This window comes from Henckelia pumila, chromosome 4 (assembly GCF_033568475.1).
Source record: "Henckelia pumila isolate YLH828 chromosome 4, ASM3356847v2, whole genome shotgun sequence".
NCBI classification, from domain to species: domain Eukaryota; kingdom Viridiplantae; phylum Streptophyta; class Magnoliopsida; order Lamiales; family Gesneriaceae; genus Henckelia; species Henckelia pumila.
In genome coordinates this window covers 228,669,859-228,696,112 of record NC_133123.1, presented here as the reverse complement: position 1 = coordinate 228,696,112, position 26,254 = coordinate 228,669,859, and the positions used below count along the sequence as shown (strand labels likewise).

The window sequence follows — 26,254 nt, the reverse complement described above, 5'->3', positions numbered from 1 at the left end:
AGCTCCTCGACCTTTCACTCCTCAGTTTGCGCCGCAACCCAGTTTCTCCCAACCGAGAGGTCCTTCTCAGCAGCAGTTCCCAGGGCCTCAGCAGGCTAGAGTTCATGCATTGACTCACGACCAGGTTCAGGATGCACCTAGAGGGGTTATAGCAGGTATATGTTTTATCTTTGATCATCCTACTCGTATATTGATAGACACATGAGCATCTCATTCATTTCTATCTGCTGCATTTATTGTTGAGCATAAGATTGCTACTACCTTGTTGATTGATCCAGTGTCTGTGTCTACCCCTGCCGGTGTGTATTTGAGATCGCGTGAGATAGTGGTAAACTGTGTAATCCGTTTCGATGAAAGCATTATGATAACCAACATGATTAAGTTGTCTATGCCTGATTTTGACTGTATTATCGAAATGGATACTTTGACCAACTATCGAGCTACCGTTGACTGTTTTCATGGAGTAGTGAGATTCTGACCGTATGTTGGTGGTAAATGGAATTTTTATGGTGATGATTCTCGATCCCATATTCCTTTAGTGTCAGCCATACAGATGTTTGGGTTATTGTTTACTGGGAATGAAGGGTATTTGATCTATGCATTAGATGCTACTCAAGACAAGGGATTGAAGGTTTCAGATATTCCAGTGGTTGAGGAATTTCCTGACGTATTTCCCGAAGAGATTCCAGGCTTTCCGCCTCAAAGGGAAATAGATTTTAGCATTGATTTGATGCCAGGAGCAAATCCAGTTTCCAAAGCACCTTATCGATTAGCTCCAGCAGAATTGAAAGAATTAAAAGAACAGTTGCAGGATCTCCTGGAGAAAGGTAACATCAGGCCAAGTATGTCGCCTTGAGGAGCTCCTATACTGTTTGTCAAAAAGAAAGATGGATCGATGAGGATGTGTATTGATTACCGTCAGTTAAATCAGATCACAGTGAAGAGGAAATACCCATTACCATGTTGGAACACGGTCGTTCTCCGGATTGAAAAAGAAAGTGATACCCGGTGCAGCGGAAGTTTTAAAATTTTATATGGAACGATTCCATATGGGTATCAAATTCCTACGATTAAAATTGATAATATAAAATTTAAACAATATAAATTTTACCTTAAAATCTCGAAACGAGATTATGGACACCAACAGATTAAACTGCTCTTGTTTTATATCCCAGGAACTGATGAACGAACAATTCTTCAATCAGGTCCACGAACAGAAGTTTAATCCCTCTGATAGACTGCACTAGAAAGTCTATCAGAAGTATCTACGAAGAGATAGAACAGATATGATCTGCTAATTCAGACTGCAAATTCGAAATTCGCAGACTGAAAATTCTCTAAGACAGAGAGAGGGGGCGGCCGAAATTCCTAGACTTGAGGCTAGGATTTTTGAAAATCTGAGTGTAAGTTGTGTCTAATTTCTGTACTGCAATAACTTATTTATTATGTGGGCTGCTAACAGCTTAGGGCCCATTAGTCCTAAGTTCAAGCCTGACAAGCAAAGCCCGCATGTTCAGAAATTAATATAAAATTCATCGTGACTCAGATTGATAAACCAATTTCACTAATATGCACAGAAACCATTTCTGCATCTTTTAAAGTCAAGATAAATTTTCTGAATCCGAATTCAGTGGTTTCCAAAAATGTCCATCACTATGTCATTTTAGGAAATCTTACTCCATCTACTCTTAAATAAGAAGTCCCACTTCTTTATTCACTAAATTTAACTTTTTAAATTTAATTATCTCAACGGGGATTAAAAATCCATTACTTGTGTGACCCTCAATGGTTCAGGGATACAGCTAGCCGTGGGCTCACAGCTCCTTGTGACTCGGAACAACAATTTCCGACTTGCCCATCGAATCATGGTAAGAGCGCCTAGCAACATCGCCCCATGATTCCCTAGGTATCACTGATAGTGCCTGCAAGAACCAATAGATTTTGGTTAGCGTACAGTACGGTCCCTTCATCCATATATCCCGATCGAATCAACAACCATTGGTAAATCGAGAGTCGTTCGAGATTCGATAACTATGCAATGCATCTTGAAGATCAAATAGTGACATCGCATGTGCTACTAAGAAACCATTTCTTAAAACACATCATGTACTCTGGCCAGAGATTCGTCACACTAATATCTCCTCAGATTGCATAGGATATCCACACTCGCAAGTATGTGGTGAATCCTTGACAGCAAAGCATCGACTCCTATATGTGTCGTAACTGTACCCAATTCCGACACCTGATGACCTCAATAGAGTCGGTAAACGAGTCAAAGTACAGTACTAGCATATAGAGTCTCAATGATGTTTCAAGTAGTAAGGACTAATGGTGTACAACCAAAACCGCGGACTTTATCCACTCGATAAGTGATAACCACTTGGAAAGCCCGGATAGGGTAGTTCGATCATTCATCGTATGAATATCCATTTGCATGCTTTGAACATCTCTATGTTCCATACCAATGAAACGTGGTACTCGGCATCGCAAATGCTAGTCTCAATCTCGAGCGATCCTTATCCTTATTTACGGACGGCTCAATCGACTAGGAACTGTTTAGAATATACAGTGACTATAAGATGTGTTTTATGATAGCCATCCCCATGTGCCACCACATCTTACATACATTATAGTATATTCAAGGTCTTCATCTAAACATCTTATAGTATGTCACAACATAATAATATGATAAAAGATAAAGTAAATGCCATTATAAAAGTGTAAATTATATTAAACAAAAGATTGTTTATACATAGAGTCATAAAAGCCCTTAGCCACAAGTTGGCTCACCGGACACCCACTCTTTCAATCTCCCACTTGCCCTAAAGCCAACTAGTCATACTACGTAGTCCCATTGCTTTGCGATGTTTGTCAAATAATGGTCCTGGAAAGGGCTTAGTAAGTGGATCAGCGATATTGTCTGCAGAGGCCACTCTCTCGACAGTGATGTCTCCTCTTTCCACGATCTCCCGGATGATGTGGTATTTCCTCAGTACGTGTTTGGATCTTTGATGAGACCTTGGTTCCTTTGTCTGAGCAACGGCACCCGTGTTGTCACAGTACACCGGGACTGGACCAACAGCTTCAGGAATAACGCCCAACTCTTGGACGAAATTCCTCATCCAAACGGCCTCTTTAGCAGCAGCTGATGCCGCAATGTATTCTGCCTCAGTGGTGGAATCCGCTGTGGTGTCCTGCTTGGAACTCTTTCAAGAGACAGCACCGCCATTGAGCATGAACACAAATCCAGAGGTTGACTTCGAGTCATCCACGTCACTTTGGAAGCTAGAGTCGGTATAGCCTTCCAATTTCAGTTCTCTTCCTCCATAAACCATGAATACATTCTTAGTTCTTCTCAAGTACTTAAGAATATCCTTCACGACTTTCCAATGCATTTGACCGGGATTGGCTTGATATCTGCTCGTGACACTCAGAGCAAATGCCACATCCGGTCTGGTGGATATCATCCCATACATGATACTCCCTATGGCTGACGCATATGGTATATGTGTCATTTTCTCTATCTTTTCGTCAGTCTTGGGACACATAGACTTGGATAGAGAAACTCCATGACACATAGGTAGATTTCCTCTCTTGGACTCATCCATTGAAAACCTTTTCAATATAGTGTCGATGTAGGTTGCTTGAGTGAGTCCTATCATTCTCTTAGATCTATCTCTATAGATCTGTATCCCTAGAATATAGGATGCCTCACCCAAATCCTTCATCGAGAATCTGCCTGATAACCATATCTTTGTTGACTGCAACATCCCTACGTCATTCCCAATGAGTAGGATGTCATCAACGTAAAGTACTAAGAATGTTACCGCATCCTTAACTACTTTCTTGTACACGCATGGTTCCTCCGGGTTCTTGATGAAACCAAAATCCTTTATTGTTTCATCAAATTTCTGGTTCCAACTTCTTGATGCTTGTTTTAGACCATAAATTGATCTCTGAAGCTTGCATACCTTATGCTCGCTTCCCATGGAGGTGAATCCTTCAGGCTGCATCATATAGATTTCTTCCTTAATGTTTTCATTAAGAAATGCAGTCTTCACATCCATTTGTCATATCTCATAGTCATACCATGCTGCTATGGCAATTAGGATTCTTATGGACTTGAACATTGCGACTGGTGAAAAGGTTTCATCATAGTCAACTCCTTGTCTTTGAGTATAACCTTTTGCAACCAATCGTGCCTTATAGGTCAACACCTTGCCATCAGGCCCAAGTTTTCTTTTGTAAATCCATTTACATCCTATTGGAACAATTCCATCAGGAGGATCTACTAAAGACCAAACTTGGTTTGAATGCATCGAGTCTATTTCCGACTGCATTGCTTCAAGCCATAAATTAGAATCCGCATCAGAAATTGCTTCCTTGAAGTTTCTTGGATCACATCCAATATGGGGTTCACTTTGATCCCCTTCAAGAAGAAAACCATATCTAACAGGAGGCCTAGAAGTCCTCTCGGATCTTCTAGCAATAGGCGTGTCTTGTGATGATTCTTGAGGTGTAGGATCGTTAATTTGTATTTCGGGTTCTTCTCGAATTTCTTCGAGTTCCATCATCTTGCCTTTCTTATCCAATAAGAATTCCTTCTCCAAGAAGGTGGCATTCCTTGAAACAAACACCTTTGTTTCAGCAGGATGATAGAAATAATATCCGATTGAATTCTTCGGATACCCCACAAAATAACATAAGATGGATCGACTATCCAACTTATCTCCCACTGTCTGCTTCACGTAAGCAGGACATTCCCAAATCCTCAAGTACGAATACTTAGGAGCTTTGCCATTCCATAACTCGTATGGTGTTTTATCTACTGCTTTAGTGTGAACGTTGTTCAACAACAAAACCGCCGTTTCAAGCGCGTAGCCCCAAAACGATGGTGGGAGCTCAGTGAAGCTCATCATGGATCGAACCATGTCCAACAAGGTTCTATTACGACGCTCCGAAACACCATTCAGCTGTGGTGTCATAGGAGGATTCCACTGAGAGAGAATCCCATTCTCTTTTAGATAATCCAAAAACTCGGCACTTAAGTATTCTCCACCACGATCCGATCGAAGTGCCTTAATACTTTTGCCTAGTTTGTTTTCTACTTCAGCCTTGAATTCTTTGAACTTTTCAAATGCTTCAGACTTATATTTCATTAAATATAAATACCCATACCTTGAATAATCATCAGTAAAGGTAATGAAGTAGGTGTGGCCAAATTGAGTACCAATTCTAAATGGACCACAAACATCTGTATGGATCAAATCCAACAGATTTTGACTACGCTCAGGTTTCCCCTTGAATGGAGATTTAGTCATTTTTCCTTTCAGGCAGGATTCACAAGTAGGTAGAGAGTTAATATCAGACATATCAAACATGCCCTCTCCCACTAGCTTGTTCATCCTCCTTGAGGAAATATGACCTAGCCTAGCATGCCAAAGGTTTACCGGGTTTTGACTATCGATTTTCCTTTTGTTCGTTGTTACCGGTTTATCAACATAATTTATTGGAACGTCTTTTAATTTTAAGTTATATAGATCGTTTTCAAGTTGTCCATTTCCAATCAAACATTCATTCTTGTAAATATTGCAAATCCCATTCACAAAATTGCAAGAAAAACCATCTCTATCAAGCATAGAAACAGAAATAATGTTTTTAATCAAGTCTGGAACAAATAAAACATATCTCAAAAGTAACTTAAAATCGTTCTGTAAAATTAAATAAACGTCTCCCACAGCTTTGGCTTCAACTCTAGAACCATTTCCGAGCCTCAGCTGGGTCTCACCCATTCTAAGCTTGCGACTTCTTGTCATCACCTGCAAATCATTGCAAATGTGAGATCCACATCCGGTATCCAATACCCAAGAAGTAGTATTAAGTGAAACATTTATTTCAATATAAAACATACCCTTCGCAGTTCGCAACTGCTCTAGATATTCCTTGCAGTTACGTTTCCAATGACCGGGTTTCTTGCAGTGATGGAAAACATCCTTGGACTTTTCCATGTTTGAAGCCTTTGTCTTGTTCTTCTTCTCGGGTCCGATTTTCTTGGATGGGGCAGAACGTTTCTTACCCTTTGTACTTGGCCCCTTCTTAGCAGAAGAAGAGGAGCCCACCAAGAGAACCGGTTTATCCTTCTTTAAAGTGGCTTCATAAGTTACAAACATATTGACCATGTCTTCAAGGGAGGCCTCTATCTTGTTCATATTGAAATTCACCACAAAACCGTCAAACGATGAAGGAAGAGAGAGAAGTAATAAGTCCACATTGAGTTCATGCTCCAATACCAATTCAAGCGTTACCAACTTCTGAATGAGCCAAATCACGCGTACCCCATGATCACGGACCGAAGTCCCTTCACGCATGCGACACGTCATTAACTCTTTTACAGTAGCGAACCTTTCAGCTCTCGATTGAGCCCCAAAAATTTCCTTGAGTTGTACGTGAATGTCATTAGCATTCACGGTATCCTCAAATCGCCTCTGGAGTTCATCAGACATCGAAGCTTGCATATAGCATTTGGCCTTGATATCATGGTCCCACCGTTTATCAAGTTTGGCCAACTCTTCCGGACTTATATCAGCTGGTGCTTCCTTCGGAGGAGATTTTTCTAACACATAGAAAATCTTCTCCGAGGTCAAGACAATCTTCAACTTACGGAATCATTCCGTATAGTTTGCGCCAGTCAGTTTATTTTGTTCGAGAATAGAGAATAGTGGATTACGCGAATTCATCTTAATGAAATACTGAAAAGAAACAGACAATAATCAGTGATTGTTTAATTAATTTACTAAGACATAAAATAGGCAAAATTTATTTTATGAATCTCACTCCCACTATTTTAACGATTTCACTACCCTCTAGTAAAAACGAGAAATATTTTCTTTAGTGGGAACATGGAGTCCAATTGACAAACTATAGTCCCGAATAATATCAGCCAACCATAATTTTCAAAAGGTAGAGCCCAATTGCTTCCAAAGAAATCTCCATGTTTTTACCTCATGTCCAATAAGGGCCCAATAATATGACGCCGTTTATTGTGACATGTCAAGATGACCCATCAATATTAAGTTGTGATGGACGGTCGCCATGTGGATCCCCAATAATATGAGCCAATCCCATGGGAGTTCCATCCAACTTACAACATGTGTCGATCCAATGTATAGCTTTCCGACGAACGGGCCCCCCCAATAATATGAGCCGGACCGTATCCGCGGGTAGCATCTCATACATTGATCGTTGATGGAAGGTAGGAACATTTAAACAATATTTAAATTTCCTTTATTTATCTTGATATCAATTTTAAATCATATTTAAAATGAGGGATTTTAATTTTGAAAATTTGTCTCATCATTTAAAATTTGTATGCTTGCGGGATTCATACAATTTAGTCTAAACATGCATACAACGATAATATCATATATTATATTTTAGGATGATCGATTCCATTACTAATCGACCCGTGGTTGCCAATCACGAGTCTAAGTCCAATCCTAGGTGATATGCAAGTATGCAATGCAATCCTATTACATTGTGCTTCCAATTTACATTTATTCAGTCTTTATCATTGCTTGCTGGTCCCACCTCCATCTTCAAAAACTCCCACTATTTCTAGTGAATTTACAATAAATTACTATGACAAATAAAGGGATACATTGTAGGGGTGGGAACGGGCCATAAACCAGGCCCACTTTTATTACAAATGATAAAATCAAATTTGGGTCATAAACCAGGCCCATTAATAAAACCCAACAATCAATAATAAATTCAAATGTAAACAACCTAACATACACCTATAATATTGGTCATGGCAATCGATCATCCTTATCCAATAATATTTAATTCAAAAATTAATTTATTGGATATCATGCAATGACAATAAATATAAATAGATAAAATCATATTTCATACATAAAATCTTATTTTATATATAAAATCATATTTTATCTAGTTTGTCCATAAAATCATATTTTACATATAAAATCCAATTTTATACATAAAATCATATTTTATTATCAATTGTACCAAAATTAATAATTAAAGATTTAATTTATGGGATTAAATTTATAAATTTCCAAAATTCAAAATTTATCCAAAAATTAATTTTTTTAAAAATTTTGGGCTCAAACAATTTTGACCCATTGCCTCGTGGACCAACTGAAACAATTTTCAATCGGACCAAAAACTGGGCCCAAAACCATTTTGGGCTAGAATTCATAATTCACGAAAAAATTTAATTTTTAATAAAAAAAAATTTCTGGGCAGCCCGGGACAATCCCGGGCTGCCCGCCCGTCGCTGGGCTGGACTCGTCCAGCCCAGTCGCTGGGCCGCTCCATGCGGCCCAGCTGCGCGGGCTAGGGCAACGCTTGCCCAAGATCGCGTAGGGCTGCTGCGTGCAGCCCATCTGCGCGTAGCCAAGCTGCGCGCAGGGCTGCACGCGGCGCTGCTCGCTGCCTTCGGGCAGCGGGCAACCTCGAAAATATTTTTTTTTCTTTTCCGTTTTATTTTTCTGAAAAATCGAGGCTTTGTACAATCGATAAAATTTTAATCGTAAAATCCGAGAACAGCCTGGCTTTGATACCACTGTTGGAACACGGTCGTTCTCCGGATTGAAAAAGAAAGTGATACCCGATGCAGCGGAAGTTTTAAAATTTTATATGAAACGATTCCATATGGGTATCAAATTCCTACGATTAAAATTGATAATATAAAATTTAAACAATATAAATTTTACCTTAAAATCTCGAAACGAGATTATGGACACCAACAGATTAAACTGCTCTTGTTGTATATCCCAGGAACTGATGAACGAACAATTATTCAATCAGGTCCACGAACAAAAGTTTAATCCCTCTGATAGACTGCACTAGAAAGTCTATCAGAAATATGATCTGCTAATTCAGACTGCAAATTCGAAATTCGCAGACTGAAAATTCTTTAAGACAGAGAGAGGGGGGCGGCCGAAATTCCTAGACTGGAGGCTAGGGTTTTCGAAAATCTGAGTGTAAGTTGTGTCTAATTTCTGTACTGCAATAACTTATTTATTATGTGGGCTGCTAACAGCTTAGGGCCCATTAGTCCTAAGTTCAAGCCTGACAAGCAAAGCCCGCATGTTCAGAAATTAATATAAAATTCATCGTGACTCAGATTGATAAACCAATTTCACCAATGTGCACAGAAACCATTTCTGCATCTTTTAAAGTCAAGATAAATTTTCTGAATCCGAATTCAGTGGTTTCCAAAAATGTCCATCACTATGTCATTTTAGGAAATCTTACTCCATCTACTCTTAAATAAGAAGTCCCACTTCTTTATTCACTAAATTTAACTCTTTAAATTTAATTATCTCAACGGGGATTAAAAATCCATTACTTGTGTGACCCTCAATGGTTCAGGGATACAGCTAGCCGTGGGCTCACAGCTCCTTGTGACTCGAAACAACAATTTCCGACTTGCCCATCGAATCATGGTAAGAGCGCCTAGCAACATCGCCCCATGATTCCCTAGGTATCACTGATAGTGCCTGCAAGAACCAATAGATTTTGGTTAGCGTACAGTACGGTCCCTTCATCCATATATCCCGATCGAATCAACAACCATTGGTAAATCGAGAGTCGTTCGAGATTCGATAACTATGCAATGCATCTTGAAGATCAAATAGTGACATCGCATGTGCTACTAAGAAACCATTTCTTAAAACACATCATGTACTCTGGCCAGAGATTCGTCACACTAATATCTCCTCAGATTGCATAGGATATCCACACTCGCAAGTATGTGGTGAATCCTTGACAACAAAGCATCGACTCCTATATGTGTCATAACTGTACCCAATCCCGACACCTGATGACCCCAATAGAGTCGGTAAACGAGTCAAAGTACAGTACTAGCATATAGAGTCTCAATGATGTTTCAAGTAGTAAGGACTAATGGTGTACAACCAAAACCGCGGACTTTATCCACTCGATAAGTGATAACCACTTGGAAAGTCCGGATAGGGTAGTTCGATCATTCATCGTTTGAATATCCATTTGCATGCTTTGAACATCTCTATGTTCCATACCAATGAAACGTGGTACTCGGCATCGCAAATGCTAGTCCCAATCTCGAGCGATCCTTATCCTTATTTACGGACGGCTCAATCGACTAGGAACTGTTTAGAATATACAGTGACTATAAGATGTGTTTCAGGATAGCCATCCCCATGTGCCACCACATCTTACATACACTATAGTATATTCAAGGTCTTCATCTAAACATCTTATAGTATGTCACAACATAATAATATGATAAAAGATAAAGTAAATGCCATTATAAAAGTGTAAATTATATTAAACAAAAGATTGTTTATACATAGAGTCATAAAAGCCCTTAGCCACAAGTTGGCTCACCGGGCACCCACTCTTTCATACCACGCATTGACGATCTGTTTGATCAGTTTCAAGGTACGTCTGTGTACTCAAAAATTGATTTTCGTTCTGGTTACCATCAGCTTCGAGTCCGTGAAGAAGATATTCCAAAGACAACATTTCGAACACGATATGGTCACTATGAATTCCTCGTCATGCCATTTGGGTTAACAAATGCTCCAGCGGTTTTTATGGATTTGATGAACCGTATATTTCGAGAATTTATAGACAGATTTGTTATCGTTTTCATTGATGACATTCTGATCTATTCAAAATCGTTGTAGGAACATCGAGATCATTTGAGGTTAGTTCTTCAAACTCTCAGAACTGCACAGTTGTATGCCAAGTTTTCAAAGTGTGAGTTCTGGTTAGACAGAGTTGTATTTTTGGGACTTGTAATATCAGCTCAAGGAGTGTCTGTTGATCCAAGTAAGATTGATGCTGTCCTTAATTGGACAACACCCAAGAATGTTTCTGAGATTCGTAGTTTCTTGGGATTGGCTGGATATTACAGGCGATTTATCGAAGGATTTTCTAAGATAGCGAAGCCTATGACACAACTGACACAGAAATATTGACGTTTTGTTTGGACTAGAGAGTGTGAAACTAGTTTTCAGACTTTGAAAGAAAAGTTAACCACAGCCCCTGTTTTATCTTTACCTTCGGGCTCAGGTGGGTTTGTCGTTTGTACAAATGCTTCTCTAAATGGACTTGGATGTGTTTTGATGCAGCATGAGCGAGTTATTGCGTATGCATCACGTCAATTGAAGCCTCATGAAACTCGATATCCAGTTCATGATTTAGAGTTGGGTGCCATTGTATTTTCATTAAAAATATGACATCATTATCTGTACGGATAACAGTTTGTGATATATTTTGATCACAAAAGTCTTAATTATATTTTCACACAATCTGATCTGAACATGAGACAACGTCGCTGGATGGAATTGCTTAAGGACTTTGATTGTGATATTCAATATCAACTCGGTAAGATGAACAAGTTGCTGATGCTCTTAGCCGGAAAGTTCAAAATGCAATGTTAACATCTCTTACAATCTCTAAAGTCCATGAGCACTTGGGGACTTCAGGTTGGATTTACCAACCTAGTGGTGACTACGTTATAGTTTCATCTATTCAAGTTGAACCACAAATAGTTTCTGACATCAAAATAGCACAAAGGACTGATCCTTATATTCAGAAGTTGAAAGAATTGTCTCAAACAGAACAGTCAGATAAGTTTGATGTCACTTCAGATGGAATTTTGCGTTTTAAAGGAAGACTTGTGGTTCCAAATTTGATAGACTTGAAAGAAGCTATCTTGCGAGAAGAACATTGTAGTCGACACAGTGTTCACCCAAGTAATCGAAAGATGTATCATGCCTTGCGATCCCAGTTTTGGTGGGAAGGTATGAAAAAGGAAATTTCAAACTTTGTAGCAAGATGTTTGACTTGCCAACAAGTTAAAGCTGAGAGGATGAGACCTGGTGGTATGTTACACAGTCTGGAAGTGCCACAGTGGAATTGGGAGAACATTGCTATGGATTTTGTGACACACCTACCTCGATCTGTTCATGGTTGTGATGCTATTTGGGTGATTGTTGATAGATTGTCGAAATCAGCCCATTTTATTCCATATGATCGTACTTGCCCTTATAAGAAAATGGCTAAGTTGTACATTGATAATGTGGTGAGATTGCATGGTGTGCCAGTAACCATAGTATCTGATCGTGATCCAAGATTTACTTCTAAATTTTGGGCTAGTTTGCAATCAGCCTTGGGTTCAAAGTTAGCGATGAGCATTGCCTATCACCCACAGACAGATGGCAAGTCAGAGAGAACCATCCAAACATTGGAAGACATGTTGAGAGCTGTGGTGATGGATTTCAGTGGCAGTTGGCAAGAGTCGTTATCTTTGGTTGAATTCTCTTACAATAACAGTTTCCATACTTCGATTGGAACGGCTCCTTTTGAAGCCTTGTATGGAAGAAAGTGCAGATCTCCAACTTGCTGGGAAGAAGTAGTAGAACGGCGATTGGCTATGCCTGAATTCATTCAGGAGATGAAGGACAAAGTTGTCTTGATCAGTAAAAGAATGAAAGCAGCCCAAGATCGCCAAGCTAGTTATGCAAACAAGAGGCGTAGACCTTTATAATTTCAGGTTGGTGATTATGTTTTCCTGAAAGTTTCATCGTTTCGTGGTACTATGAGATTTGGGCGTAAAAGGAAGCTAGCTCCTCGTTATATTGGTCTGTATGTGATTGTTGAGAAGATTGGTATTTTGGCTTATCATTTGGACTTGCCGCAGAGTTTTTCTGCGATACATGATGTGTTTCATGTGTCGATGTTGCGGAAGTATGAGCCAGATCCATATCATATCTTAAGGGACGAGGAGGTAGAATTGGATAGTTCCCTTAGCTATGCCGAGTACCCAGTGAAGATTCTTGATCGTAGAGAGAAGCAACTCCGGAGCAAGACCATTCCTTTGGTTATGGTTCAGTGGAGTAGACATGAGACAGAAGAAGCTACATGGGAAATCGAGGCAAAGATGCGTCAAGAATGGCCTCACTTGTTTGAGAATGAAGTGAATTATTCCATGTACTCTGATTATCCTGTGTATTATCAGTGGTAGATGTTTAAACCACTTTGTATGTTGTATTATGTGTGTGTTCGATTTTGAGGACGAAATCTTTATTTAGTGGGGGAGAATTGTAAGGACCCGATGCTAATTACCCTATTATTTGGCTAGATTTGATAATAATTATTTTAAAGTGGTGAATTAAAATAATTAAGCCAAATAATTAAATTGTGTGTTAAAAATATGTATTAGAAAATATCGGTGTATAGACGGTATTAAAATACATATTTAATTTCTATGGCACACAGGAGTTGGAATTAAATTAATCGGGTCAAGTTTGGACTCAATTAAATATAGAACACACACAAAAGCATACAATATATTATTACATGCATTTCTCTCTCCTCCCAATGAAACGACCCTAACTCTATAATTATTAAATAAATAAATATGCGGAAATTTTTTTTATATATATACTTACTAAATAAAATATGCACATATATGCCCATACATACATGCACAGAATAAAAAGATTTAAAATAATTAAATAATTAAATAACTTAAATAAAAATTTCATTCTTTAAATAAAATAAATATCTGAGTCAAACATTTAATTAAAAATACTGCATAAATAAAATGATGTAAAATTTGCATGCACTGAAAATATTCAAAACTCACAACCACTGAAAAATAATATAAAATGTGTAACACGCTGACATAATCAAAAACATGCATGTGACTCACACATCTATCACGGTCACGGGGTCACTGCATTTCCGCTCATAGGTCTTCGCCCCGGTAGGAGCTACATCCTCCTCTACGAACTCACCTGCACCATACCAGTGTAGTGAGCCTAGAGGCCCAACATGCTAACATAACAAGGGTTTAAAATAATTTAAAACAATTAAATACAAATACATACATATACATGAATGAGCATGCTTGAAAATATCATAACATAACATAACTTAAATAACATAATACATAAACATTGTTGAGCAATTAATTTTTCTAACATCGCATGGTTGTATCCGTAGTGTAACCTTAAATCATACATTAAATACTGATCAGCGTGGAAACCAACGTACGTGGCGGTGACGAATCACCTCTTAAATTGGCAGTAAACTGCCCTTCAATAGTTCACATATGGGGACGAATCCCCCTTAAATTGTCACACTACTTCAACTTCCAACATAAAATATTTTATTATTGCTCAACCTTAAACATTTAATTATGCATAAAATTATTTCATGAATGCATGTACTTAAATAAAAATGTGTGTCCTTCATATATATTTAATTTAATTTCTTACTAACATATAAATATTAAAATAACTTCAATGCATAAAAATAATTAAATATATAATCAGGACACATGCAAATTTCTCATGGATTGTCCTGGACTGCTGGCCCTAACACTCAAGCCCAATTACTTAAATCTGGCCCAATAACATACTTAAGCCCAATAAAATTGTTCTAAGCCCAATAAAATAATTTAAAGCCCATAAAACATTCTAGGCCCAATAACAACTTAAACTGGCCCAATGGGCCCAAAAGCCCAAAGACTGGCCCAATAAATTTTATGGGCTCAAAAGCCCATAAAATTAATGGACTAACTTAATTAAAATTTTAAAAGCCCAAATAAAATTATTTGGGAGTCCAAATAATTTTATTTCTAATTAATTGGCCCAAAAACCAATTAATTCATTAAATACTTTAAAAATAAAAAGACTCGAGCCCGGCCCACTGAACCCAGACCCGGACCCACTTAACCCGACCCACTACCCTACTGACCCGACCCGGACCACAGACCCGACCAGGACCCAACTGAAAACCCTACTGACCCGACACCCTAGCCTCTTCTCGGCTGCGGCCGTGAGCAGCAGCCACTCCGTGGCTGCTGCCGGCCTGCTCCGGCCGCCCCTGGCCGGAGCGCCGCCGCCCAGACGTAGCCCACGTTTGGGCGGACCTGACCTGCCCCAGCCCCAGCCCCCATGCAGCCTGGACCATCGAACCCGAAGCCCTTTTTCCCGAAACCCTAGACTGCCCTTCCTCGGTCGAACTGCTCTAGTTGCTTCCCTGGGCTCGTTTGGCTTGAGCCATTCGAGTCCAGACACACCTAGGACACCCTAGGGACCCTAGCCAGCAGATAGAACGCACCCATGGCATCAAAACGTGAACATGAATCATGAAAACAAGTAACCTTGGGCATAAACCGAACACTCGAACCATTTTCTGAAAAAAAAATTGAAAGTTTTGATGCATAAACAATCCACACAATATAATATCTGATAGGTACAAAAAAATTGGAAGAAAATCATGCCTTTCACCGAAAATGAAGAGAAAAACGGGCGTGGGACGACTCCGGGACGACGAACGATGAACAACCCTTCGAAACTTACAGAAGTCGAGCTATGGAGTCACCTTGGCTTTGGTTCGAGGAAGAAGATGAAGATGGAGGAGAGGGAGGCGGCTAAGAGCTTTTGGTCGATGGGTTTTGGGGTAGATTAGGTTAGAGTTTTATTTTAATTAAAATAGGTTTTAGGATAATTAAAAGTTTTAAATATAAAAACCTAAAATTTTAAAACTCTAAATAAAAGTTAAAATCTGGTAATTTAAGTTAAACATATACAAAATCCCGAAATTACAAATTTAGGGAATTTTAAAAATAATTAAAAGTCATTATAATGGCTAAATTTGGATAAAAATGGACTCCTAAAATTATATAAAATTAAATACTAAGAATTTTGAGATAATAAAACTCAAAATAATATTTTAGGGCTCTAAAAAGGCTCATGAAATTAATTGGCTAGAAAGTTGTCATCTCGTCCGTCCACGGTCCCGTCTACGCGATAAAATAATTAAAATACTAAAAATTATAAAAATCACTAATTATGGGTTAAATGCTTAAAAATAAATTAAATCATGCACAAATAATTCACATAATTATTTAACCCATAAATCTAAAATTTAAATAATTAAATATCGTAATTATGCATGCGGATTTACGTATTTAAAATACCGGGTGTTACACCCAATCTCTCCCTCTCGACCGTGCGCTCTGCTCTTCTTTCCCTTTCATTTTCTTTCAATTTCCGTTGCCTTTGACCGGCGATATCTCCTCCGTCGTTGCTCCAAAAATTATTCCGAGCGTAGTTCCGGAATCCTCGCGACGAGAGCTTTCTTTTAGTACCAATTTTGTAAGCTTTTCTTACACTTTTCGAAAACCCATTTCCGACTAGCCGCCTCCTTCGCCGCCCCTAGCCGCCTGAGCTAGGAGGAAGGTTGTGTGAGTTGTTTGGACCTTGAATTCAGAACTTTGAGGTATATTTCGAATTAGGGTTTGAATTTGGGAATTTTTGGTTGAATTCGAATCCAAATAATTGATATATGATTATTTTTTGGTTGTAGGTGCTATATTTGAGCCGATTGGAGGTATAGATCGAATTCCCTATTTTTATGGAATTATTTTCGAAAATTCAGTATGTGTATATTAGGGATTTTTGAATTATGGTGTTGAATTATTGAATGTTTGGGTCTTGGAATACCTTAGAAGTAATATATAATAGTTCTGGTATTTTTGGGAATTTATCGGAATTTTTCAGAATATTAATTTGGGTATTTTCGACCCTAGAATCGAATATTTGAATTGTTTGGAAGTTAAAGTATATGTTAGGATTGATGGAATGATAATTGACTCAGGTTTGGAGTAATTAGGATTGCACCAAGTTTGTAAGAATTACTCTGGTAATTATTTGGCAATTAAGGTACGGATTGATCGTTATCTTACAGCCTTTATGAGGATATGTAAAATTTCTAATTGCTATTAGATATATTGGCTCGTTTATATGTTTTTATATGATGATTGTGATGAATGATGCATTGCATTCATATTGAGCCATTGTCCTCTTATTTCTGAGATTGTTATCCACTCTTTGATGAGTTGTTTAGAAATCAGAGCTAGCGTAAGGGCCGCGCAGTTCTGCAGACTGTCCCCCTTGACGCGTACTGATGCAGGGCCGCGTAGTGTTTGAACTGTCCCCCTAGCACAGGTGGCCACATATTAGCTATTACTCTTTGGATCCAAATTTGATACCTGATGTTCGTTGGTACCATTCATGTGCATTGCATTAGTTGTTTTACAAATCATTTATTTTGCTGTAATTTATTTGATCTTCGTACTGGGGTTTGACCCCTGTCCCTCGGGACTGCTGTGGTTTTGTTGTTATTACCATGGCAGGTAATACAGGTGGTTCTGTTGCCTCTGGTGGTGCATCTGCCAGTGGATCCCAGGGAGGGTATTGAGTCGTTGTGAGTTCCCAGTTATTATATATTATTATTGGAGTCTTTATTTTCCGGGAAGATGCCCCTGGTATCTGTATTGATATTTTTACGACGTTGGAATTTGCTTGTTGATGTGTTTAGTCCTAGCCAGTGCGGCTGTAGGTTGTGTGTTGTCGAATGGACACTATTTTCGAGTATTGTATTGCTGTCTGAGTTTTTATTTCCCTGGTATGTCCGATTTACGGGGAGGTCATGCCGAATTTTCGGTAGACCCGAAAGCAAAATTTTAACTCGTTTTCGCTGTTTACATTAATTAATCCTGATTGTATGATCATTAAATACTAATCAGGAACGGGCCCTCACAATATGAATCCACGAATTTGACAAATATGTTATAATCATACATGTTTTAATATATGAATCCGCTAATTTCACAAGTATTTCGACCTATAATCGTACATGTTTTAACATATGAATCAACTAATTTCACAGTATAATCCATAATCGTACATGTTTTAACATATAAATCCATTAATTTCACTAGTATGTTCTATAATCGTACATGTTTTAACATATAAATCCACTAATTTCATGAGTATGTTCTATAATGATATATGTTTTAACATATGAATCCACTAATTTTACAAGTATGTTCTATAATCGTACATGTTTTAACATATGAATCCGCTAATTTCACAAGTATGTTATATAATCTTACATGTTTTTACATATGAATCCACTAATTTCACAATTTTGACCGATAATTAATGTTACGTGGTCATTCACTTTATTCGTGAACGAGATATCAAAATTTTGGGTCGACTAAAATTATTCTGGATCGACCAAAATTATGGGTCAACTAATTCTTCTTGGTCGACCAAGAGCCTCTCTTGGTCGACAAGAGAGTTCTTCTTGGTAGACCCAAAATTTGGGTCTATAAAGTAGAATTCTACTTGGTCGATCCAAATTTTGGGTCTACAAGAAGAATTCTTCTTGGTCGACCCAGAAGAATTTTTTTGGGTCGACAGTTGCTTTTTCTCCATCGACCAAGAGGGGATTTTGGGTCAACTAAATTGGGAAAGGAGCGTGTCGAACGAGAAGACAGAGAATATGAGAATTAATTAACTTAATGTGTTTAATTTTCAGTTAATGCAATAATCAAGAGTCAACTTCTTTTTTTTTCTTAAAAAAAAGTCGGAGTCCTTTTCTAAATATTTTCTCTCTCACTCCTATTTTTTTAACTAGCCCGCCCACCATAAGGAAAGCCAACAATTACAGCCCATGAATTAATAATTAAAGAACAACAAAATTAACATTTCTAAACTTTTGCACCAAAAATAAATAAATATTAAGTTGCTTATGAAAGAGTGGGTGCCCGGATAGCCAACTTGTGGCTAAGGGCTTTTATGACTCTTTGTGTAAACAATCTTTGTTTAATATAATTTACATTTTATTAATGGCAATGACTTTATCTTTCTTCATATTGTTATATTGTGATATACTATTGTTGTTTTGATAAAGACCTTGAATATACTATAGTGTATGTAAGATGTGGTAGTACATGGGGATGACTATCATGAAACACATCTTATAGTCACTGTATATTCTAAACAGTTCCTAGTCGATTGAGCCGTCCGAAAATAAGGATAAGGATCGCTCGAGTTTGAGACTAGCATTTGCGATGCAGAGTACCACGTTTCATTGGTAGGGAACATAGAGATGTTCGAAGCATGCAAATGGATATTCATATGATGAATGATCGAACTACCCTATTCGAACTTTCCAAGTGATTATCACTTATCGAGTGGATAAAGTCCGCGTTTTTGGTTGTACACCATTAGTCCTTATTACTTGAAACATCATTGAGACTCTATATGCTAGTACTGTGCTTTGACTCGTTTACCAACTCTATGGGGGTCATCAGGTGTCGGGATTGGGTACAGTTACGACGCATATAGGAGTCGATGCTTTGTTGTCAAGGATTCACCACATACTTGCGAGTATGGATATCCTATGCGATCTGAGGAGATATTAGTGTGACAAATCTCTGGCCAGAGTACATGATGTGTTTTAGGTTAATGGTTATCCTAGTAACACATGCGATGTCACTAATAGATCTCCAAGATGTTGTGCATAGTTATCGAATCTCGAATGACTCTCGATGCACCAATGGTTGTTGATTCGATCGGGATATTTGGTTGAAGGGACCGTACTGTACGCTAACCAAAATCTACTGGTTCTTGCAGGCACTATCAGTAATACCTAGGGAATCATGGGGCGATGTTGCTAGACGCTCTTACCATGATTCGTTGGGTAAGTCGGAAATTGTTGTTCCGAGTCACAAGGAGTTGTGAGCCCACGGCTAGCTGTGTTCCTGAACCATTGAGGGTTACACAAGTAATGGATTACTAAAACCCCGTAGAGATAGTTAAATTTAAAGAGTTAAATTTAATGAAAGAGAAATTGGATTTCTCAACTAAAGGGAGTGGAATTTCCTAAAATGACATAGTGATGGGCATTTTTGGAAATCACTGAATTCGGATTATCTTGACTCTAAAAGATGCAGAAATGGTTTATGTGCACATTGGTGAAATCAGTTTATCAATCGGAGTCACGATGAATTTTATATTAATTTCTATAACAACGAGCTTGGCTTGTTGGGCTTAAGTTATGGATTGTGGGCTTTAAGGAGTTAGAGTCCTGATACAATTATAACTAGAAATTATCTATAAATAGAGGTGTTGGGTTCGAAAATCAAACACTTTGTGTCTTATAATTTTCGAAATTACACTCTAAATATTCTAAGGGTTTTTCGAAATCCTTGTCCCTCCCGGAGAAAATTCAGACTTGTGATTTTTGTGAAAAATTACAATTCTGAATTAACATATCATATCTGTTTATTCTCTACGCAAAACTTCTGATTGATTTCTAGTGCAGTCAATCAGAGGGTTTCTGTTTTCTGTTCGTGGACCTTATTCCGGTGATTGATCGTGACGCCATCGGTTCCCGGGATATACAAGAAGAGCAGATTAAATTCTGTTGGTGTCCATAATCTCGCTTCGAGATTGGAGGTAAAATATTTAATTAATTATTATTTATTTTACTTGTGTGATTTAATCGTTAAACGTTTTGATACCCATGATATGAAATTGTTTCATATCAAAGAAAAAATAAAAATTTTAAACTTCCGCTGCACCGGATATCGATTCAATTGATCTGAACACGGTTTTCCAACAGTGGTATCAGAGCCAGGTTGCTCAGATCAAACGATTAAATTAATCGATTGTACAAAAAATTTTGGCCTCAGGTTTTTTAAACAAAACATATTTTTAAAAAATCAAAAATTTTATTTTTCAGACGGGCAAGAAAAAGGGCAGCGATTGGATCGCTGCCCAAGGGCAGCGATCATCGTTGCCCAATGGGCAGCGGCGGGCTGCCCAGCCCGCGCCCGGTCAGGGCATGGGCTGCCCGGGATTGTCCCGGGCAGCCCGGAAAAATTAAAAATTGATTTTTGAAAATTTTGAAATTTTGAAATTCTAGTGTTTGATCCGATCGAAAAATGTTTTTGATAAGATCACGAGGCATCGGATCGAATTGTTCGAGTCCGAAATTTTTAAAATTGATTTTTGGATAAATTTGAATTTTTGGAAAATTTAAATATTTTATCCGTTAAATTGAATTTTGAAAATTGATTATTTTGGTACAATTGATGATAAGATGTGATCTTATGGATGAATAAGATAAAATATGATTTTATCTTTTAAATTATGATGCCACAGCATGTTTATCCAATTATTTAAATTTTGAATTTAAAATTGGATAATGGGATGATCGATTGCCATAACCAATTTTGTAGGTGTATGTTAGGAATTTACATTTGTCTTATTGTTGTTGGTGTTTATTAATAGGCTTGGTTTATAGCCCAATATGATTGTCATATGTAATAAAAGTGGGCCTGATTTATGGCCCGTTCCCACCCCTACAAATGTATCACATATTTGTCATCGAAATTTATTGTAAATTTATTAGACTTAGTGGGAGACAAAGATTTGAAGAAATGGTGGGCCCAGCAGACAATGAAGACTGAAGAAATGTAAATGGGAAGCTCAATGTAATAGGATTGCATTGCATACCTGCATATTACCTAGTATTGGACTTAGACTCGTGATTGGCAACCACGGGTCGAATAGATAATGGGATCGATCATCCTTAAATAATATATGATATTATTGATGTATGCATGTTTAGAATAAATTGTATGAATCCCGCAAGCATATATAAAAATGAATGATGAGACAAATTTTCAAAATTAAAAATCCCTCATTTTAAATATGATTTAAAATTTATATCAAGATTAATAAAAGGGAATTTAAATATTGTTTAAATTTTCCTACCTTCCATCAACGATCAATGTATGAGTTGCTACCCGTGGATATGGTCTGGATCATATTATTGGGGGGGGTCCGTTCGTCGGAAAGCTGTACATTGGATCGACAAATGTTGTAAGTTGGGTGGAACTCCCATGGGATCGGCTCATATTATTGGGGGATCCACATGGCGACCGTCCATCACAACTTAATATTGATGGGTCATCTTGACATGTCACAATAAACGGCATCATATTATTGAGCCCTTATTGGACATGAGGTAAATACATGGGGGTTACTTTGGAAGTAATTGGGCTCTACCTTTTGAAAATTATGGTTGGCTGATATTATTTTGGACTATGATTTGTCAATTGGACTCCATGTTCTCACTAAGGAAAAAGTTTCCCGTTTTCACTAGAGGGTGGTGAAATCGTTAAAATAGTGGGAGTGTAATTCATAAAATTAAAATTCGCCATATTTTATGTCTTAGTAAATTAATTAAACAATCACTGATTATTGTCTGTTTCCTTTTCAGTATATCGTTACAATGAATTCGCGTAATCCATTATTTGCAATTCTCGAACAAAACAAACTCACTGGCGCAAACTATACGGAATGGTTCCGTAAGTTAAAGATTATTCTCACTTCGGAAAAGGCTTTCTACGTGTTAGAGAAGCCGGCCCCGAAGGAAGCCTCGGCTAATACAAGTCCGGAAGAGTTGGCCAAACTTGATTTATGGTGGGACCATGATATCAAGGCCAAATGCTACATGCAGGCTTCGATGTCTGATGAACTCCAGAGGCGATTTGAGGATGCCGTGAATGCTGCTGACATTCACAAAGCACTCAAGGAGCTATTTGGAGCTCAGTCAAGGTCGGAGAGGTATGCCGCTATCAGAGAGCTCATGACAAGCCGCATTCAAGAGGGGACTTCTGTCCGTGAGCATGGGGTGCGCATGATTGGGCTCATTGAAAAGTTGGTAACACTCGACTTGACTTTGGAGCATGAACTCAGCTCGGACTTGTTACTCCTTTCACTTCCTTCATCGTATGACGGTTTTGTGGTGAACTTCAACATGAACAAGATAGAGGCCACCCTTGAAGAGATGGTCAATATGCTTGTCACATATGAAGCCACACTAAAGAAGGATAAACCGGTACTCTTGGTTGGGTCCTCTTCTAACTCGAAGAAGGGGCCAAGTGGAAAGGGTAAGAAGCGTTCTGCCCCGTCCAAGAAGAGTGTACCGAATAAGAAGGGGAAGGCCAAGGTTTCATATGAGAAGAAGGATGAAAACGTTTGCCATTACTGCAAGAAGCCCGGTCATTGAAAACGTAACTGCAAGGAATACCTCGATCAGTTGCGAACTGAAAAGGGTATGTTTTACATTGAAATAAATGTTTCTCTTAATACTTCTTCTTGGGTATTGGATACCGGATGTGGATCTCACATTTGCAATGATTTGCAGGTGATGACAAGAAGTCGTAAGCTAAGGATGGGTGAGACCCAACTAAGACTCGGAAATGGTTCAAGAGTCGAAGCCAAAGCGATAGGAGACATTTATTTAATTTTGCAAAACAATTTTAAGTTATTTTTGAGAGATGTTTTGTATGTTCCGGATTTGGTCAAAAACATTATTTTTATTTCTATGCTTGATAGAGATGGTTATTCTTGCAATTTTGTGAATGGGATTTGCAATATTTACAAGAATGAATGTTTGATTGGAAATGGACAACTTGAAAACGATCTATATAACTTAAAATTAAAAGACGTTTCAATGAATTATGTCGATAAACCGGTAACAACAAATAAAAGGAAAAACGATAGTCAAAACCCGGCAAATCTTTGGCATGCTAGGCTAGGTCATATTTCCTCAAGGAGGATGAACAAGCTAGTGGGAGAGGGCATGTTTGATATGTCTGATATTAACTCTCTACCTACTTGTGAATCCTGCCTGAAAGGAAAAATGACTAAATCTCCATTCAAGGGGAAACCTAAGCGTAGTCAAAATCTGTTGGATTTGATCCATACAGATGTTTGTGGTCCATTTAGAATTGGTACTCAATTTGGCCACACCTACTTCATTACCTTTACTGATGATTATTCAAGGTATGGGTATTTATATTTAATGAAATATAAGTCTGAAGCATTTGAAAAGTTCAAAGAATTCAAGGCTAAAGTAGAAAACAAACTAGGCAAAAGTATTAAGGCACTTCGATCGGATCGTGGTGGAGAATACTTAAGTGCCGAGTTTTTGGACTATCTAAAAGAGAATGAGATTCTCTCTCAGTGGACTCCTCCTATGACACCACAGCTGAATGGTGTTTCGGAGCGTCGTAATAGAACCTTGTTGGACATGGTTTGAACCATGATGAGCTTCACTGAGCTCCCACCATCGTTTTGGGGCTACGCGCTTGAAACGGCGGTTTTGTTGTTGAACAATGTTCACACTAAAGCAGTAGATAAAACACCATACGAGTTATGGAATGGCAAATCTCCTAAGTATTTGTACTTGAGGATTTGGGGATGTCCTGCTTACGTGAAGCAGACAGTGGGAGATAAGTTGGATAGTCGATCCATCTTATGTTATTTTATGGGGTATCCGAAGAATTCAATCGGATATTATTTCTATCATCCTGCTGAAACAAAGGTGTTTGTTTCAAGGAATGCCACCTTCTTGGAGAAGGAATTCTTATTGGATAAGAAAGGCAAGATGATGGAACTCGAAAAAATTCGAGAAGAACCCGAAATACAAATTAACGATCCTACACCTCAAGAATCATCACAAGACACGCCTATTGCTAGAAGATCCGAGAGGACTTCTAGGCCTCCTGTTAGATATGGTCTTCTTCTTGAAGGGGATCAAAGTGAACCCGATATTGGATGTGATCCAAGAAACTTCAAGGAAGCAATTTCTGATGTGGATTCTAATTTATGGCTTGAAGCAATGCAGTCGGAAATAGACTCGATGCATTCAAACCAAGTTTGTTCTTTAGTAGATCCTCCTGATGGAATTGTTCCAATAGGATGTAAATGGATTTACAAAAGAAAACTTGGGCCTGATGGCAAGGTGTTGACCTATAAGGCACGATTGGTTGCAAAAGGTTATACTCAAAGACAAGGAGTTGACTATGATGAAACCTTTTCACCAGTCGCAATGTTCAAGTCCATAAGAATCCTAATTGCCATAGCAGCATGGTATGACTATGAGATATGGCAAATGGATGTGAAGACTGCATTTCTTAATGGAAACATTAAGGAAGAAATCTATATGATGCAGCCTGAAGGATTCACCTCCATGGAAAGCGAGCATAAGGTATGCAAGCTTCAGAGATCAATTTATGGTCTAAAACAAGCATCAAGAAGTTTGAACCAGAAATTTGATGAAACAATAAAGGATTTTGGTTTCATCAAGAACCCGGAGGAACCATGCGTGTACAAGAAAGTAGTTAAGGATGCGGTAACATTCTTAGTACTTTATGTTGATGACATCCTACTCATTGGGAATGACGTAGGGATGTTGCAGTAAACAAAGATATGGTTATCAGGTAGATTCTCGATGAAGGATTTGGGTGAGGCATCCTATATTCTAGGAATACAGATCTATAGAGATAGATCTACGAGAATGATAGGACTCACTCAAGCAACCTACATCGACACTATATTGAAAAGGTTTTCAATGGATGAGTCCAAGAGAGGACATCTACCTATGTGTCATGGAGTTTCTCTATCCAAGTCTATGTGTCCCAAGACTGACGAAGAGATAGAGAAAATGACACATATACCATATGCGTCAGCCATAGGTAGTATCATGTATGGGATGATATCTACTAGACCAGATGTGGCCTATGCTCTGAGCGTCACGAGCAGATATCAAGACAATCCAGGTCAAATGCATTGGAAAGCCGTGAAGGATATTCTTAAGTACTTGAGAAGAACTAAGAATATATTCATGGTTTATGGTGGAAGAGAATTGAAGTTGGAAGGCTACACCGACTCTAGCTTCCAAAGTGACGTGGATGACTCGAAATCAACCTCTGGATTTGTATTTGTGCTCAATGGCGGTGCTGTCTCTTGGAAGAGTTCCAAGCAAGACACCACAGCGGATTTCACCACTGAGGCAGAATACATTGCAGCATCAACTGCTGCTAAAGAGGCGGTTTGGATGAGGAAATTCATCCAAGAGTTGGGTGTGATTCCAGAATCTGTTGGTCCAGTCCCGGTGTACTGCGACAACACAGGTGCCGTTGCTCAGGCAAAGGAACCAAGGTCTCATCAAAGATCCAAACACATACTGAGGAAATACCACATCATCCAGGAGATCGTGGAAAGAGGAGACATTACAGTCAAGAGAGTGGCCTCTGCAGACAATATCGCTGATCCGCTTACGAAGCCCTTGCCAGGACCATTGTTTGACAAACATCGCGAAGCAATGGGATTACGTAATATGACTAGTTGGCTTTAGGGCAAGTGGGAGATTGAAAGAGTGGGTGCCCGGATAGTCAACTTGTGGCTAAGGGCTTTTATGACTCTTTGTGTAAACAATCTTTGTTTAATATAATTTACATTTTATTAATGGCAATGACTTTATCTTTCTTCATATTGTTATATTGTGATAT

General features: G+C 38.4%; 1 long non-coding RNA gene across 1 annotated transcript in view; it reads left to right on the top strand.

Moving 5' to 3' along the window:
- The first annotated feature begins 16,396 nt into the window (after positions 1–16,396).
- The window catches only part of LOC140867275 (uncharacterized), a 29,469-nt gene continuing 19,611 nt past the window's right edge, over positions 16,397–26,254 (top strand). The window contains exons 1-2 of the long non-coding RNA XR_012145097.1: positions 16,397–16,422; positions 16,690–16,754. This is a non-coding gene — a long non-coding RNA (uncharacterized lncRNA). The remainder of the gene's footprint in view (positions 16,423–16,689; positions 16,755–26,254) is intronic.